The sequence below is a fragment of the Bos grunniens genome, chromosome 7 (assembly GCF_055505025.1).
Source record: "Bos grunniens cultivar Pamir isolate PY7600 chromosome 7, Bosgru_T2T1.0, whole genome shotgun sequence".
Classification (NCBI taxonomy): Eukaryota; Metazoa; Chordata; class Mammalia; order Artiodactyla; family Bovidae; genus Bos; species Bos grunniens.
Window position 1 is genome coordinate 64809737 of NC_141171.1, and position 19407 is coordinate 64829143.

The 19407-nt window shown below is 41.7% G+C and overlaps 1 protein-coding gene and 1 long non-coding RNA gene across 16 annotated transcripts in view; one reads left to right on the forward strand and one right to left on the reverse strand.

Moving 5' to 3' along the window:
- Positions 1-19407, forward strand: part of GRIA1 (glutamate ionotropic receptor AMPA type subunit 1) — a 354858-nt gene that overhangs the window by 93553 nt on the left and 241898 nt on the right. The window lies entirely within an intron of this gene.
- Positions 5446-19407, reverse strand: part of LOC147369719 (uncharacterized) — a 355762-nt gene continuing 341800 nt past the window's right edge. For all 10 annotated transcript variants that reach the window (XR_015167815.1, XR_015167808.1, XR_015167817.1 and 7 more), the window contains one exon: positions 5446-5718. This is a non-coding gene — a long non-coding RNA (uncharacterized LOC147369719). The remainder of the gene's footprint in view (positions 5719-19407) is intronic.

The following is a 19407-nucleotide window of genomic DNA, read 5'->3' on the forward strand; positions in this document are numbered from 1 at the left end:
CACTTCCCCCATCCCCAACCCATCCATCTAGGTCACCACAGAGCACAGATCTGAGGTCCCTGAAAATGATTATGAAAGAAAAAAAAAAAAAAAGAACAACTGATGCCATTGCTGCTTCCTTTTATGTGTGGAGTTCCCTAAGCTCAGTGAGCTGACTTCTCAAATGGAATATTAACAAATTGAGATGCAGCCTAGCTTAATACAGTAGGCATTGGATTCGATTTGAGGCGCTATCCCACTGTAGTCCAGTCTTTCACTGTGTGACAGTGTCAGTCCTCTTTCCCTTTCCAGGACTCAGTGGGTCCTGGAAGCTAAGCTCCGCTTCTCCATCCTATGTTTACCAGGCAACATAATGCAAGCTTCTTGCCTGGCCTCCTGCCCCTTTGGAGTTCTGGCTCAGACACTCCAAGGATTCATCATTCAGATTTGCCCTGCTTCCTGCAGAGGCCCAATCACAGAGCATGAAAGTTTCTATCCACTTGCACTCATTGTTGTTCATTATTGCCTATACCTGAGAGGATGCACCCCAAGAAAAATGTTTATCAAGGTGCAGCAAACAAGAAGGTGGGGGCAGGGGAGGTGACCAGATTTCCAGTCCCAGAAATTGCTAACAGAAGCTCAATGGAGATGGGAAATTCACTGTAATTTCCCTTGCTTAAAATATTGAGTGGCTTTCCAAAGGCCTTGGGATAAAAACCCCAAACCTTCACAACATGCATAAGACCTACCCTTTGCCTGCCTCTCTAGCGCCCCTCCATCCTGCCTCACCTGCAGTGCCCTCCAATGACTCTCCCCACCAGTGGTTTGAAAGGTACCATGAAGAATTTGAGCATAAGCTGTGAGCTTTTGGCTTTAAGGCTCTCCAACATTTAGCTGGACAATGACATACCATTTAGTGGAGTTCTGAAGATGCTCCATGTAAGGAATTAAGCCAGAGCAGCAGAATAATAAAGGCCTGCATATGTGGAGGAGACAGAGTAACGAGGCCAATTCTCAGGCTGCAACTGTCTCAGTAAAGCAATGAAGATGAACTTAAGACCAAGGAACAGGGACTTTTTTTTTCTTGTTTGGTATCTGTGTTTATATAACTTCTTTCTTCTCAATTATATGGGTGTCCCCATAATACACATCTTTAGGAGAGCCTTAGAATAGTAGAAGATTCTTCATGTGGTCTTGATTTATCCAGTTGGCATTTACTAAACCTGGGAGGGGGGCAGTGAGGATCAGGAGTCCACTAACATCAGATCCTGGCCCCCCAAGCAGCTTTTTCAGGTGGAAATCATGAAAGCTACCCATCTCTCTAGTGTCTTCTCTGGGTTCAGCATCTTGCTAAGTGTTATATCCACTGCCTTACGAAATCATTATGATAAAATTAACACCATTCATATTTTACAGATAAGAAAACTGAGAATTACACTAAGATAGTTCCTTGACAAAGGTCATGAAGCTACTAACTTGTAGAGCCTGCATTCAGCTCAAGTGCCCGTGATGCCGAAGCCAATCCATGTAACTGCCCATTACCACAAGGGAAATCAAGTTCACTCCTTGACCTTATAAGGCTTCCATTTCCTCTGTAAATGGGATAACTAAGTTCACAGGCTTCCAACATTTACAGAAACTAAAGATAATTAATATAAAGTATTTATTTATCATAATGCCTGGCACAGTGAAATTCTCAATATAGTCTAGCTGCTATTATTCTTATCCTCACTACCATCATTATTGTTTGCCAAAAGAGAGGCATATGCAGAGTATTATAGTGATTGAAGAAGAGGCAAACCCTTTCACCAACAGGACAGTCCAGGTGTGCGAGCACAGGTGTAAGATTCATAAAAATTCAAACTTGACCTCAAAAGGAGAATGTGTAGGTAAGGGATTTGGACTTCAAAGGTCCAGTATAAGAAACAACAGCTCAGTGCTCTGTGCTGGCCTACAGGGCTGGAATGGGGTTAGGGGTGGGAGGGAGGCCCAAGAGGAAGGGGATGTATGTATACTTGGAGCCGATTCATGTGTTGTACAGCAGAAACCAACACAACACTGTTAAGCAATTATCCTCCAATTAAAAATGAATTTAAAAAAAAGAAAGAAAACACATCAAGTACTCATACAACTCAATTTTCAAAAAACAAAAACCTGAAAGAGTAGCACTGACATATACACACTCCAATATGTAAAATAGCTAGCTAGCAGGAACCTGTTGCATGACACAGGGAGCTCAGCCTAGTGCTCTGTAACAACCTAGAGGGGTGGGATAGGATGGGAGGCAGATGCAAGAAAAAGAGGATATATATTTATACACATATACCTATGGCAGATTCATGTTGAGGTTTGACAGAAAACAACAAAATTCTGTAAAGCAATTATCCTTCAATAAAAAAAAAATGTGTTTAAAGAGAAAGGGGACAAATATATGTGTGTGTGTGTATATATATATATATACACGTATATATACACACACACAACTATGGTTGATTCATGTTGTTATATGACAGAAACCAACACAACACTGTAAGGCAATTATCCTCCAATTAAAAAAATTTTTTAAATAAACCTAAGCCTAAGTTTAATGCCAACAATGTGTGTATATGTGTGTAAAAAAAAAAAAAGAAACATGAGGAACTTCCCTGGGGGAGGGGGTCATGCAGTGGCTAAGACTTTATACTCCCAATGCAGGGGGCCCAGGTTTGATCCCTGGTCAGGGAATTAGATTTCTCATTCCACAAAGAAGATCAAAGAGTCCATGTGCCAACCAACACAATCAAATAAATAAATAAATAATTTTTAAAAATCTCTTTCTAATAAAAAAAGGAAACAACAGAAGTGAAAGCAAATAGATACTATGAAAAAACTAGTGATGACTAAAAATGGTGAATAGGCCATTTTGGCTGATTGATACCTAGAAAAATGCAGAGAAGGTAGACAGATGCCTTGGGGTGAGAGTTTGGAGAACTGAGTTGAGCAGAGGCATGGTTTTATAGGAAGAGAGGAAACACTAAGCAGTTATGAGCAGGGGAGCAGCAGAAGATCCTGAGAAGATTCTGGGAAGATTCTGCTGGCCATCTCTACCCACTGTGGCTGGGATACACATAAGGGAGTCACAGGAGACAAATAAGACTTGGGAAGGACCAGTTCACAATAAGTCTGATTCAGTGCAACACTGTATATCAGCTGTCCTGAACCTTTTGGGCACCAGCAACCAGAAGACAATTTTTCCACCAATGGGGTCAGGGGTGTAGTTTGGGGATGATTCTCCAAGGAACATGCAACCTAGATCCCTTACATGCGCAGTTCACAGTAGGGTTCTCACTCCTATGAGAATCCAATGCCCCCACTGATCTGACAAGAGGTGGAGCTTAGGTGGTAATGTGAGTGATGCTGAGCACTTATAAATACAGATGAAGCCTTGCTTGCTCACCCACTGCTCACCTGCTGCTATGCAGGTAGTTCCTTATAGACCAATGGTCTGTGGCCCCCTGAGGCTGGGGTCCCCTGCTGTATACAATCAGCAAGACCTCTTTGGGCTTTAGATGGAGACAGAGAATTGGAGATCTCTGTACCAGCCTTGTGAAATGCCCAAGACTTAACAGGTCTTGCAAGGTGCATTTTTAACATGTCACAGTATTTTAAAACAGTCCCCTCCTTTGCAGCATTAATATGAAATTCATGCATGTCTTTCAAGTCCATCAGATTCTTAGGACAACCCTGTGATGAAATGAGGGAAATATTTTGACTTGTGAGCTTACTGAAGTCAAAGATTGTATGTGTGTGATTGCTTGACTTTTGCATACTTGAGTGTGAGTGAGTGAACATCCATTGGACTCAAGCGATCTAAGTGAGGAGACAGGATGAAACAATCTCAAGGTGTCTGGTTGGTAACACATATGACTGAGACTTGAACCCAGGACTTTTCATCTCTCCCAATGTCATTATTGTCATACATATCCATTTACATTTCCGTAAAGGGGTGCTTTCTGGAGGTATACACAATTGAATAACTTGGAATCCTGCTTGCTTTTTTTCTTTTTTTCCTTCCTAAAAGCAATGCTTTGCCTGTTCCCTTTTAAGTCAGTCACAGAGGGAGCACTGGCTTTGTGCCCTCTGAGAGCTGATTTTCCAGCCCCTGCTCTGATACTGATGCAAGATAATGGAGCTTAGCCTTCAAAGATATGAAAGGTACCAATTGTTTTGTTCTCGAAGCACTCAGAGGCAGCTGTTGTTTTTTATTTCCCCTTACAAAGCTTTCTTTTCCTTACAGCAAGGAGAGTGAAGGATAGAAGGTAAAAGGAGGAAGTCAGGTTCATCTATGCCCCAAGGTCTTGAATAGTTTGGAAAAAAATGAAATAACACAAAACTCTAACTTCTCATTGTTCTCTGCTGCTTCTACCTCCTGCTGTCAGTCTACTCTTTCCATCAAATATGTACAATATTGGCTGTGGAAAAGATTTTTAAAAATTCACTTTTCATTGGGATGTGCAGTCAGTCCATCTTGAAGAAGAAGCGTGGCATCAAAGAAGCTCATTGTCACTCTCACTCCTTCATTCTTCCCTTCCTCTCCCCTTCAGGGGGAACAAAAAGCCAGGGATGCAAAACAACTCTTTCATCTCAAATTGTTCTCTTTCCATTATTTTCTTGGATCCCAGGGAATTTTTAAAAAGCAGATATTCTATAAATAGCATTATTGAAGACACTAAATGCTAACTAATAAGATTTTATATTTGTAGAGTACAAAGTACACTCCTTTTACAGACAGAAGCTTATGCTGCTGGGTTTTAAACAAGTACATGGAGGAACTATTTTGTGTATGTATGTAAATTGTGTCTGCTTGTTGAAGGGTGTGCCCAGATCAAGGTGTAAAGAAAAAGTGAAAGCATTAGGGCTCAGTCGTTTCTGATTCTTTGCGACCCCATGCACTGTAGCCCACCAGGTTCCTCTGTCAATAGAATTCTCCAGGCAAGAATACTAGAGTGGGTTGTCATTCCTTTCTCCAGGGGATCGTCCCAATGCAAGGATTGACCTGTGTCTCCTGCACTGCAGGCAAATTCTTGACTATCTGAGCCACTAGGGAAGCCCTATCAGTGACCTCTGAATAATTTATGGTCCTCGTGGTGGCCAAATCTAGAGTGTCAGCTTTGCCAACACTCAAAGACAGTAAGGTTCAAGGTGCCTGCATCACAACAACTGAATCCTTGAGAAAATGCCCTAAACATAGTTGTTGCACTGGTATCTATCTGCCAGGATGAATATCCAGTCATGTGGACTGGACCTTGGAATCTGCAAACAATGCAGACTTTTCTAATAGGGAAGTCTTCATGGGGAACCCAATTCTGATTAGAGGTATTTTTGTTCTGTATTTTGTCATCATGATTAGGAACATGGGGTTGGGATCCAGACAGATTTTATGCATTAGTTACCTATCACTGAATAACAAACTACCCTAAAGTGTGATAGATTATTACAATGATATTTATTATCTTTTATGGTTCTGTGGGTTAGGCATTCAAACAGAACACAATGGAGATGGCTTGTCTCTGTTTCATACTATCTGAGATCTCAGCTGGAAGACTTGAAAACTGCAGGCTGGGATTATCTGAAAGTTCCATCCTTCTCATGTGGTCTTTGCTGGAGCTGCTGGTTGGAATTCCCACTCATGGCCTCTCCACGTGGCCTGGGCTTCCTCACAACATGGCGACTGGGCTCCAAGGCTTAGTGTGGAGAAAACTGTAATAGAGACCATGATATTATGATGCCTCATGGAAAGTTATGTCAGCAACAGAAAGTAGATGGTCAAGACAGGAAAAAAAAAAAAAAAGGAGAGAAACAGGATTAAAGGAGACCAAAAGTGGAGATATGTGTCTAACATTGCTTCAAAGAAAAACAGATAAAAAAATGATAACTTCTCCCATTTGTTGTATCTATGTATTGTGTAAAAATCAATGTATTAGAAAATTGTATGTAACAGTAAATTTAAAAATAAATCATCCAACCAACAGCCTTGCCCTTGTTCTAGGCTCACCACTACTGCCAAACTGACATTACCTGAGTCCCTCCTTTGCCTAAGCATTTTCACACTTAATTCTCTCAACATCTTGATGAACCCAATGTTATAATTTTGACTCCCTTTTCTGAATCAGAACTTTGAGGATATGTAACCTTCCCAGGATCCCACTCATAAGTGCTGAGAAAGTTTTTTTAAAGATGTAGAGCCCTTGTGCATTCTCAGACACTCACCTATTTTAGTCTCTGAGTACTTCAGTGGTAACCTTATCTAATACTCATGGTCACATAAGCAAGTGCTTTGAATGACTGGTTCAGAAATTCCTATCACATGATCTAATTTAACCTTTTTTCTGCCAGCAGACTTGCCTTTGATTTCTCGTGTCATTATCTTTCAAAGCAACTTCCAATAAAAAGAAATCTACACTAAAGGATTTTCCTGGTGAGCTAACGGTTAAGACTCTGAGCTTCTACTGCAGAGGATGTGGGTTCAATCCGTGGTCAAGGAACTAAGATCTCACATGCTAAGCACTGTGGCAAAAAAAAAAAAAAATCTACAGTAAACAAGGAAGGGTACTTCAACAGATCTATATTTCTAAGCAATTGCCTCCTCTCCCAAAATAGTAAACCAGCAAAAGCACTCTATTCAAATAGGAATAAAAGTTCTCTCCATTTCAGTTTCTATGGTTGTCTTTTTTTCTTTTAAAAGCTTTATTAAGACATAAGTCACATATAATACAATTCACCACTTAACATGCTGAGTTCCAAGTCTTTTAGCATATTCACAAATGTGTGTATCCATCATCACAATCTGATTTTAGAACATTTCCATCCAAAAAAAAAATAGTAGTTCCGTACCCATTAGCTGTCACTCTCCACTGCCTGCCCAGTTGCCAGTCCTAAGCAAACACAAATCTACATTCTGTCTCTATAGGTTTGCCTATCCTGGACATTTCGTATCAACAGAATCACACAATATGTGCTTTTTTCTGACTGACTTTTTTCACTGAGCATATTTTCCAGATTTATCCATGATGTAGCATGTATTAGTACTTCATTCCTTTGGTGGGTCAAAAACTATTCCAGTGTATGGATGTATCACATTTATTCATCCCTCCATTGATGGACGCTGGCTATTTCCCTTTTGGGGGCTATTATAACTAATGAAGATATGAACAAGCTTGTACAAGTTGTTATCTGGGCACATGTTTTCATTTTCCTTGGGTAGCAGTGGAATTACTATATTATACAGTAACTCTATGCTTAACTTTTTTAGGAACTGAAAAACTGGTCCCAAAGTGGCCGCACTATTTTACATTCCCACCAGCAACACAAGAGGGCTTCAATTCTCTACATCCTCACTAACACCTGGAGGAGGAAATGGCACCCCACTCCAGTACTCTTGCCTGGAAAATCCCCTGGACGGAGGAGCCAGGGGGGGCTACAGTCCATGGGGTCACAGAGAGTTGGACACGACTGAGCGACCTCACTTCTTCACTAACACTTGCTATTGTCTGTCTTTGGGGCTCTAGTCATCCTTGTGGGTCTGAAATGGTATCTCACTGTGGGTTTGATTTGCATTTTCTTAATGACTAATGGAGTTGAACATCTTCTTATGTGCTTTGTAGCTATCTGCATATCTTCTTTGGAGAAATGTCAATGCAAATCCCATGCATATTTTTAAATTGCTTACTTGTCTTTTTATTGTTAAATTATCTGAGGTCTTTATAGATTCCTGAAACAAGTCCCTTATCAGATACGTGTTTGCAAATACTTTCTTCCACTCTGTGTCTTTTCTTGGTGGTATCATTTACTCCACAACATGTTCTTTGATCGTTTATTTTGATGTCCTTTGGTCACTTATGCATCTGTTTCATTTTATGTTGCTTCTGTTTTCATCCATTCCTTCCTTCATTCATTCATTGAGTACCCACTATGTGTCAGGAATTGTTCCAGGCAGTGGGGCTACATTAGTGTACAAGGTAGGACAATGTCCCTGCTATCATGAAACTGTTTTTCTAGTCAGAGGAAACAGATGATACATTAAATAAATAAATACATTAAATAATTTTAGATAATAGTGAATATTTTGATGTTCAAAGTTCCCCAACCAGGGATCAAACCCATGCCCCCTGCAGTGGAAGTGTGGAGTTTCAACCACTGGACCACCAGGGAAGCCCCAGTAGTGAATATTTTTAAGAAAACAAAGTGGGGTATAGGATAGAAAGTTTTTATGGGGCAAGTGTCAGAAGTGGGGAGCAGCTTTAGATAAATTAACCCTATTTGCATTTCAGGCCAGATAATTCTTTGTTTTAAGGGGTGAGGGGGGCTTTCCTGTGCAATTACAGGATCTCTTGCAGCACCCCTGGTCTCTACCCACTAGTTGCCAATAACGCCACCTGACCCAGCTGTAACAAGCAAAAATATCTCTAAACACTGCCTAATGTTCCCTGGAAGACAAAGTTACCCTTGGCTGAGAACCACTGAGGATGATGGTTGAGGATGGCATTTCTAAATGGAGACCTGGGGAAAGGAGTTGAATTTATGGGAAGCTATAAGGCAAAGCCATTCAAAACAGGTAGTAGATCAAGTTCAAAAGTCTGAAGATGGGCATGTGTTTGTCCATTTTGACAACACAAAACCAGGCTTTGAGTTAGAGTGGAGTGAATAAAGAGAGGATTGGTAGAATATAAAATCTGAGAGGTGGGCTGGGGCGAGGTTATGACAAACCTAGCAGACAGTTATAAGGAATCTGGGATTCAGTCCAAATATAATCAAAAGGCAATGTGTTAGGGATGGTGTCTTAGTCCATTCAGGCTACCTATAACAAAAATACCATAGACTGAGGGGATTAAATGACAAATGTTTTACTTCTTATAGTTCTGGAGGCTGAGAAATCCAAAACCAAAGCACCAGCAGATTCAGGTCTGGTGAGAGTCCACTTTCTGATTCATAAATGGCTGTGTTCTCTGTTTCATCGTAAGTTGTAAGGTAGATAATTCTCTAAGGGTTCTTTCATAAGGGCACTAATCACATTCACAAGGGCTCCACTCTCATGACCTAATTACCCCCAGATGCCCCACCTCCAAATACCTCACATTAGGGATTAGGCCTCAATGTATGAATGCGGAGGGACAAAAACATTCGGCGTATATCATTCTGCCCCCGCCTACCCCTCAATTCATTCTATCCCAACACCCCTAAAAGTCTTAATTCATTCCAGAATCAAAAGTCCAAAGTCCAAAGTCTCATCTAAATATGTAAAACTGATATGTGTGTTTGTGTGCTAAATCACTTCAGTCATGTCCGACTCTTTGTGACCCTTGGACTGTTGCCCACCAGGCTCCTCTGTCCATGGGGATTCTCCAGACAAGGATACTAGAGTGGGTTGCCATGCCATTCTCCAGGGGATCTTCCCAATCCATGGATTGAACCCACATCTCTTACGTCTCCTGCACTGGCAGGTGGGTTCTTTACCACTAGTGCCACCTGACAAAGTACTATTCATCCCAAAGCAAATTCCCCTCCACCAATGAACCAGTGAAACCAAACAAGAGTTCCAAAACACAGTGCTAAGACAGATAGAGGAAAGGCATTACCATCCAAAATGGAGAAAACAAGAAAGCGATAATGAGTAATGGGTCCCAGGTAAATCCAAAATGTAATGGGGAAAACAACACTAAACTCTGTACGGCTCCAGAATAACCCTCTTTATCTTAATGTTCTACTTTCCAGGCCCACTGGGATGGCAACCTCGCTCCCATGGCTCAGTGGGATGGCCCCACAGCATCTCTCTGTTGGCATCCCATACTGGTGGCTCTTGTGAGCTTGAGTCTTATGCCAACAGGTCTCCAGGTTGAAGTTATGAGCCTCTGATTCTGCCAGTGGCCCATCCTTTGAAATCTAGGTGGAAGCAGTCTTATCCCCATGGATCTTCTAGGCACAGCTCATTCCACAGCTCTCTGCAGGGGCCCCAACCCCAAGGCATGGAGAGGGGCATCCTGGCCCACTTAAAAAGGACAGGAGGTCCCACTCCTTTGAAACCCTATGCACCCCCTCCCCATGCTCTCACTCTCTGGGCCTGTGATAGGAATGGCAGCCTTGATGGTTTCTGAACCATCTTCTGTTCTTCTCCTGTTGTCTGGGAGAATAGCTTCCAGCTTCCGCTGAGAGGGCTGACCCATACAAATCTCCTTATTAAACCATCACTTGTCCATACTTCTAGTGTTCTCATTTTTTGCAATATAAATGGACTGAGAATTTTTCAAATCTTCAAGTGCCAATTCTTTTTTACTTAATGAGTCCCCTCTTAAATCATTTCTCTCCTCTGGCATTTTACTATAAGCAATCAGGAGGAGCCAAGCCACACCCTTCAACACTTTGCTTAGAAAACGCTTCAGCTAAATATCCAATTTCATTGCTGGCAAGTTCTACATTCCACAAAGCACTAGAACAGTAACATAATTTAGCCAAATTCCTTGACACCTTTCCTCTAGTTTCCAGCAACACCTTCCTTATTTTTGTCAGAGACTTTATCAGAATGAACTTTACCATCCATTTTTCTACCAACATCCTGTTCATGATTACTCAGGTATTCTCTAAGAAGATGGAGACTTTCTCTACACCCCTTCTTTTCTCTCTCCAAATTCTAACTAGAATCACTTTCAACAATCCATTCTCAGCAATACAGACTTTTTCAAGCATACACCTCAACCGTCTTCCAGCCCCTCTACCCATGACCCAGTTCCAAAGCCATTTCAGCATTTTTAGATATTTGTTACAGCAACATCCATATATCTCAGCACCGATGTCTGACCTGGTCCATTCAGTCTGCTATAACAAAACTACCCTAGACTGAGTGACTTCACATTTATTTCTCACATTTCTGAAGGTTGGGAAGTTCAAGGTCAAGGCACCAGCAGGTACAGTGTCTGTTGAGAGCTTGTTTCCTGTTACATAGATGGCTATGTTTTCACTCTGTCCTCATGTGGCAGAAGGGGCAAGGGAGTTCTCCTGGGTATCTATTAGAACGGCAGTAATCCCTTCTCATGAGGGACTCCACTCTCAGGACCCAATCACTTTCCAAAGATCCCACCTCCAAATTCCATCACATGTGAGAACAGGTTTCAACACATGAATTTTGAGAGGGCACAAGTAGGCAGCATTTGGCAAGTGCTCTGAAATACAGAAACTGAGCAGCAGGTTTGGGTTTTGTCCCATGTTTTCTTGTTCAAGGACCTAAAAATAGACAGTGATAGAGCTAAGACTAACAGTCATGTTTCCTGCCTCTTAGCCTAGTGGTCCTCCCTTTTTTTTAAAACTTTGCATCTATTTTTTGGCTGCACTGTGGCCATGTGGGATCTTAGTTCCTTGACCAGGGATTGAACCCACACCCCATATACTGGAAGCGCAGAGTCTTAACCACTGGACCACCAGGGAAGTCCATTGTCCTTCCACTAAACAAGAGAAACTAAGCAGTTCTCACCTATTAACTGTTGTGAAGATTACACATGACCATTAATATAACTAGCCATTCCCTCAATCCACCTTATTTAAGAAGTCCCAACATGGTTGTTGACATTGGTATGAAGATCAAAGAAAAGAAACTCTAGTCTATTACTAATTATAGTTCACAGACCAGCAGCATCAGTGTCACCAGGGAACTTGTTAAAATGCAGAATCTCAGGCTCCAAATCAAACTTACTAGATTAAAATCTATTTTAACAAAGTCCCATGCAAGTTGTATGCATGTTAAAGCTTGGGAAGCACTCTTCTAGTTTATCAAATTATCATCAGAAGCAGTTTCATAATTGAGATGGGTTTTAATGGGCTTTCCCTGAGTCAGAAGATTAATGATGATATCACCAAGCTTTTATTGTAACACGATCCTGATTCCTTTGTTTTCAGTAATTCTTCACTCCCAAGGTCACAAATTAAGCAGTTGTCCTTGATTAGGACACACATCCTTTCTTTTCCGTTTCTGTGGCCACCATCTTTGTCACCCACTCTACTCTGACCCTGGACTATTGCAGATCCAAACTTATCCTCCACCTCCTTTATACCCTTCCATTTGCCTAAAGCTCTCATTTTCAAATCTCGTCTGGCTTTCTCTTGACTTCAAGGTAAAATTCATATCCTAACGCCGGCTTTGAAGGCCATTCTATTCAAATCCCAAAACACTTCCCAGACAATCTGTGGCATATATGCTCTTCTGTCCATGACTCTGTTCATCTTCTGGAATGCCCTTTCCCATCTTTTCTACAGTATTCAGGGCTCTGCTGAAGTCCCACTTCTATCATGATTGCCACATCTACCCAGGTTTCTGTTGCATCCCCCATGTTCTGAGGTCCTGTGGCACTTCAGCATTATAATTTCAGGTAGAAGTCTATGTCTCACAACTAGATCATAAACTCATAGAGAACAGGTTGCATCTTTATCCCTCTTCCATATTCAGCATCTGACAAGGCACTGAGCACATAGTAGGTAATCAGTAAGTATTTTGCTTCCGAATCTGATGAAGTTGTAGAGTAATGCCCAGAATTACAAGCACATCATTCCTACTAAATTTTTTCCTCTAAGGGTTCATAGTACAGTTTAGTAATTATGCAAACAGCGTTGTTTATAAAATCAGCCATGGGTAGGCAGCCTCTGATCAGCAAGGCGGTAAGCATTGGAGACAGTCCAGAATTTCAAGCCAAATAAAAACTGTGAATGTTTATTTCAAGAGCCACTGTATTCTGTGGAGCAAATCTCTATTCTTGGTGTCAGAACAACAGGTATCCTTTCCCACCTCCCTTCGTGGCCCTCAAGGCCAGCTGCTCTGAGGGCTGTGTCAGGTGTACAGCCCCAGTTGGACTGTCCCAGCTGACCTGGTCAGCCAGATACAAAATGCTGGTAACATTAACCCTAACTTTGTATTTTGCTAGAGCTTTGTGTCTGCTTAGCACTTCTCTCTTGAGGCTGTTAGCAACTGTGTTGGTTATTCACTTAGCTCAGCATATTATTAGCTTTTTGTATATAGTTTTCCATCAGTATATGTGGGAGATTGGATCCAGGACTCCTGTAGATACCAAAATCTATGGATGCTCAAGTCCCTTATATAAAATGTGGTGGTACAGTAGAATCAGTTAGTTTTCCTATTCCTGGACATTGGTAAAGATTCCCATAAGGAGACACACCTACTGATAACCTTCATTGTGTATATACTAGCTCCTATGAACCTCCTAAAACCAAAGAGATATAGGGGAAGTGCCACCATTCCCTTGTAATACCTAGGGACATGGAGGCACAGACAAGTGATCTAACTTGCCCAGGATCACAATGTTTGTTCCGGAGCTGAGACTGGAGTTCAGGTTTCATGAATCCAGGACTAAAATGCAGTTAATAGGCTCATTGCAGCCTTACAGGTTGATGGTAAGTAGACAAAGTTTGATATTTGAATCCAGATGATCTATTTCAGGAGTCCACACTTTTACTCAACTATCAACATGGCCCTATCTGACAATCCATATTGATTCATTTAAAGAGAGATATTTGCCATTTCTATTCTAAAACAGGTTTGCCAAAATTGGGAGCAGCATCCTCTGCCTTTGAGGTTCACTGCTTCAAACACCCGTCTACTTTTTCTTCAAAGTTATCCCTTTATAATGATGTTCAATTCTGATTATACCTGAGAAAGAAATAAGAAACTATTCAGATGCTAACTGACTAGCATCTCAGTGCATCAACAGACTCATGTATTTCCTGTAAGAAGCCTCTGGAAATTGATCGTGCAGTTAACAGAGTTTTGCTGACCCACTAGTTTCTAAGTGGTTCAAAGAATTTGAATTTACAAAGCCGTTTTATAGCAAAGGACATATGTGCTAAGGACAGTGTCTTACAGGCTAGGCTTTGGGTGGCAATTATTTTCTTGTGCATCATGGTAGGGATGCAGGATGAACAAATTGTTCTGCCCACATCAAAGACGGGAAATGAAGAGACAATGAGTATTCTAGGAAGTTCATGGTATGAAAGTAAACAGTTAAATGTCTGGTATCAGATTGTTTAGGAACAAATCACTGCTCTACTTCGTAGTAGCTTTGTGACCACTGGCCTCAATTTCTGAGCATCAATTTCCTTATCTGCATAATGGGTGTCATAATGACAATTAACCCCACAAGGCAGAAATAATGACTAAATAAGAGGATAAATGTAAAATACCTGGCCCACTGCCCAGCATGCAGTGCTTCATAAAAATCAATCATCATTATGTTTACATATTAATTAAGAATTCCTACACTCAAATAAAATTAGAAGTCTTCCTATCCTTCAGAAACATTTATGGAGTGTTCTTCTCCCAGGCCTGAAGGAGCAATCCCCTCAAATGTACTAATATCAAGAGTCATTTGGGGGTTTAATGGAGATAAGGACAGAAATGAAAGATAGAAGTGGAAGTCAGCCTTTAATATTACATGGTTTATACCACAGTCTCTCAGTCTCAGCACTGCTGACATTTTGTACTGGATAAATGTTTGTTCCAGGGGCTCTTCTTTTGGCCAAAGGATGCTCAGTAGCATCCCTGGCCTCTGATCATTATGAGATGCCAGTATGACATCCTCCTCCACTTCTTCCACTCATGACAACCAAAACATCTCTGTATACTTCCAAGTGAGCCCTAGAAGGCAAAAATGCCCCCAGTGGAGAGCCACTGACTTACATACTACATTTTCCCATCATAGGGGCATGTATGGTCATGGGGTAGCCAGAGACAGACCAATTCAGAAGTGTGATTTTTTTTGTTTTCTGTAAAAGTGCAGACAGTAAGTATTTTAGGCTTTGTGTCTGTCACAGCTACTGAATTCTGCCATTACAGCATGGAAGCAGCCACAGACAATGCATAAACAAATACATTCAAATGAAATGTCTTTTATAGACACTGAAATTTAAATAGTATATAATTTCCATGTGTCACTAAATATTCTTTATTTTTTTAACCACTTTAAGTTATAAAAAAAACATTTCTGGCTCACAGGTCATATAAAAACAGGTATTGGGGTGGATTTGTCTCATGGGTCGTTTTTGCTGACCTGTGTGTAAAGAGCACCTGAAGTCCTGGTATAAACATACTACTTCTACTGAAAGTATCAAACTAATTTTAAAAATTGGGAGAAAAAATTTTTTATCAGAATAACTATTGCTATATTCTGGAGCAGAATCCAAACCCATATGCATTTTCAGGATAATACATATTTCAAAGTAATGTCTTGCTTCCCATGTGTTGCTTGGAACTTTGCCTCCTGGAGGCCATCCCGGCCATTATTCTCCTCTGCTTTTAAGCTACTTACGTGAAAAATTTGAGAAGTTGCCATTGTAGGAAGAAACTAACTCACATAAACGTCTTTTGGGCTTTTCATAACCGATTGTTCTTGGGTGGGATCCAATAAGACACCTAGAAATATTCTAAGTGCCCTGGTGGTCCTCTAATGTATTTCATCCAGAGACTGGTTGAGTAATATGTAACTGTCTAATCCAAGGTGGTTCCTATAAATCCTTTTTTGAAATTTTCAAGTGTGTCCTCCATACACCCAGTATCTAGAGTCTACTCACTTCTCTTGTCAACTAAGTAGCCTGAGTATTACTCAGCATAGTGACTACTTAAGAGATTAACGAATGACCCAGGCTCCACCTTCAAGAGGCTGAAAATTTCTGGTAATATTAAAGTTGATTCATGCATGTGTGTGTGTGTTTAGTCACTCAGTTGTGTCCGACTCTGCGACCCCATGGACTGTAGCCCGCCAAGCTCCCCTGTCCATGGAATTTTCCAGGCAAGAACACTGGAGTGGGTTGTCTTTTCCTTCTCCAGGGCGTCTTCCTGACCCATGGATCAAACCCACATCTCATGCATTGGCAGGTGGGTTCTTTACCACTAGTGCCACCTGGGAAGCACATTCATATGAAAGCAAAAGTGAAAGTCGCTCAGTAGTGTCCGACTCTTTGCGACTCCATGAACTATACAGTCCATGGAATTCTCCAGGTCAGAATACTGGAATAGGTAGCCATTCCCTTCTCCGGGGCATCTTCCCAACCCAGGGATCAAACCCAGGTCTCCCACATTGCAGGTGGATTCTTTACCAGCTGAGCCACCAGGGAAGCCCAAGAATACTGGAGTAGGGTAGCCTATCCCTTCTCCAGGGGATCTTCCCAAACCAGGAATTGAACTGGGGTCTCCTGAATTGCAGGCAGATTCTTTACCAGCTGAGCTTCCAGGGAAGCCCGTATTCATATGAGATGATCCCATAAGAGGCTGTCATCAAAAATGATACAGTGGAAAAGAGCATTGGATTGGCAAGCAAGGGGCTTCTCTTTTAGCCTCTTCTATGCCTTTTATCCTGAATGGGAGAGTTACTTTTCTCTTCTGTCCAAAGTGCTTTTTTGAGAACGATTCTGAGGCACCATTCAAGCTGAGCAGGAAAGAAAGCGCCACAATTGATTAGAGCTGTCTGCCATGGATAGGAACTCAGGGGGTGGCCGGCACAAATGCCAGGGTATTGCCATACTTAGTTTCAACGATCTCTACGGTCGTTCCCTCCTAACTAGAAACATCTGCAGTTGTCTGCCTCAGATGGCATGGTTTCATGGTACTGATGGGATCCAAAGAAGACAGGACCACCATGGGATGCAAAGGTCAGGGGAAGATTCTGTGGCAGAGGTGAGAGGGCGGCCAGAGCTGTGAGGCCGTTTATTTTCCCTCACAGCTGGGCTCCAGCAGAATACACGTTGCCTGGCTTGGCTTTTGGTTGGCTGGAGACTGAGCGCCCACTGTTGTCATGTTGGCACGGCAAGAGGGAGGCCTGCAGGAGCCCCCATGTCCCTGCCATTCTCCCACTCCCTCGCAAAAGGGGATGTCTTCTTAACGAGCCTATCCCAGAGAGTCTGGCCTTTCAGACAAACAAATAAGCACCGGCAGGAGATGCTCACAAGAGGCCTGGAGAAAAATAAGGCCACTTTGAGTGACAGCCAAAATAAAGGAGACCTAAGAGGTCTGAAGTTAGCAACTAATGAGCACATCTCCTCCTTCATGCTTTCCTGCCTGGCCAGGACAGCTACTGTTGAGGATGCCAGGAATCTCCGTGTTGAATTCACACAGGAAGAAGCCTTTCTGGCCTCTGTCCCAGTACTGACTTTTATTTTGTTTTTTATGTTGGGGGTAGGGGCCTGCCTGGAGGGAATATGCAAGGTGAGAAGAAATCTAATTTTGACCTAAAGCAATATACTTATATTTTTTTCCTCTAATAATAATTAGAGAAATTAATTTCTCTAATAATTAGTTTTCTCTAACATATATATGTATGTTTTCTCTGATATATGTAGATAAGCTGATACATATGTATTAAATTAATACATATATATACATATATATGGGAGAAGGCAATGGCACCCCGCTTCAGTACTGTTGCCTGGAAAATCCTATGGATGGAGGAGCCTGGTAGGCTGCAGTCCATGAGGTCGCTAAGAGTCAGACACGACTGACCGACTTCACTTTCACTTTCCACTTTTATGCATTGGAGAAGGAAATGGCAACCCACTCCAGTGTTCTTGCCTGGAGAATCCCATGGACGGAGAAGCCTGGTGGGCTGCAGTCCATGGGGTCGCACAGAGTCAGACACGACTGAAGCGACTTAGCAGCAGCAGCAGCAGCATACATATATATGTATCAGTTTTGTCACTTGGGAAATGGGCATAAACCTCCTCCTGGAATTATTGGGAGGATCAAATAGGAAAGCACCAAACACAGTGCTAGGCATTCAGTCAGCATCTGATATATGGTAGCTGCAGTCATTAATAGTGACAATAAAATCATCATTTTCCTCTCTATGCATAGAAGTACACAGGAAAAATCTGGAGATGAGGGATTTGGTTCCAGTTCTGCCATGAGCTCCCTATGAGATTTGTAGGGAAATCATCTCTCATGTCAACTGAAGAGTACTGGACTGGCATCTTGGTTCGTTTAGTAAACATACTATGAAGACGTACTAAGTGCCAGACTTTGTCCCATCCACTAGATACCTAAAGGTGAGTCAGAGGCAGTTGATATAACTCAAGGGATTCCAGGTGTAACCAGGGAGACAGGCAATGCACATGAGAGGATAATATGAGAATTACTATTACTATGGTGACATGTGCCAAGTGCTCTGGAGTCCAAGGCAAGAAATCAGCCAGACGAACATTCTGTCCCAGTCCAAGCTTCCGTGAGTATGCAACAGAAGCAAAGAAGAGACAAGCTGGGTGGCCATGGACAGCGGAAGAACTCATCTGTATGGCGAGGGACCTAAAACCCAGGTCTTCTTCTTCTAGTACCTGAGTTCTCCCCAGATACCAAGCTGTCTTAAAATAAAATCATTCAGGAAAAAGTGATGTGGGACTTCCCTGGTGATCCAGTGGAAGAAAGAAAAAGGGATGTGCAGAGAGGTGATAGTAACTGGGGTCTGGGAACAGAACAGGAGACTTCAATTTGAGTTTCAGAACTGATATTGTGATAGCTTGATAAGTTTGGGAAAGCTGTTGAATGTCTCTGAGACTCAGTTATTTCACCAGCAAGAAGGGCATGACTGTGACACCTACTTTACCCTCTGCTATGGTGTGGAGAGAGGAGATTGTTTAAAGGCTTGGCAAACTGCAACTTATATCAATTCTAGTTTGTGGTGTTTCTACTTTTATCCTTAAAAATAGTAAAAATGAAAAATATCCAGCTATGTTATAGGAAAAAAATGCTCAATGGCCAGTAATTGAATTTGGGTGTCCAAAGAAGTAGGTAAGGGTTTTGTTTGTTTTTTTTTCCCCAACAATCAATATCTTTTTTCCAAGAGAATAGGCTGAATGGCAAGCCTCTTTTTAATTCTGATAAAAGCCGTCTTGATGTCTATATTTCGGGTATGTATGAGAAACAGAAGGAGGGAAGGAGGGACAGAGATTTCTGTTTCTCCCTAAAGCTAATCAGGGAAATTGTTTCAAGGTAAGAATCTTGGGACCTGATCTCTGACTAATTGAAATTGCTATGGGCTGTTGTGATAGGAATCCCTGAAGGGGGTGACTGATTATCTATCTAATGATAGAAAGAGAGATTAAACAATTGAAGTAAACAAAAGCCTTTGTGTGAGGGAAAACAAAGGAGAAATGATGTAGGAGAAATATAATATAGTTGGGAATGAGAGGAGAAAGGGGTTCTAGTTCTTTGAGGTAGATGACCTTGAACAAATCTCTTCCCATTATTTGGTCTCAGTTTCCCTACAGTGGAACCTAGAGCTTGGTCTAGACAATCCCTAAGGCCCCTTTCAGGCTTGCCAGAGTATAAGATTTCTGCCTGCACAACACTGAAACACTGAAACAACGGGGAGTGAGGGCGAGATTGAGAGAAGGGGAGCCGGGGAAGAGACA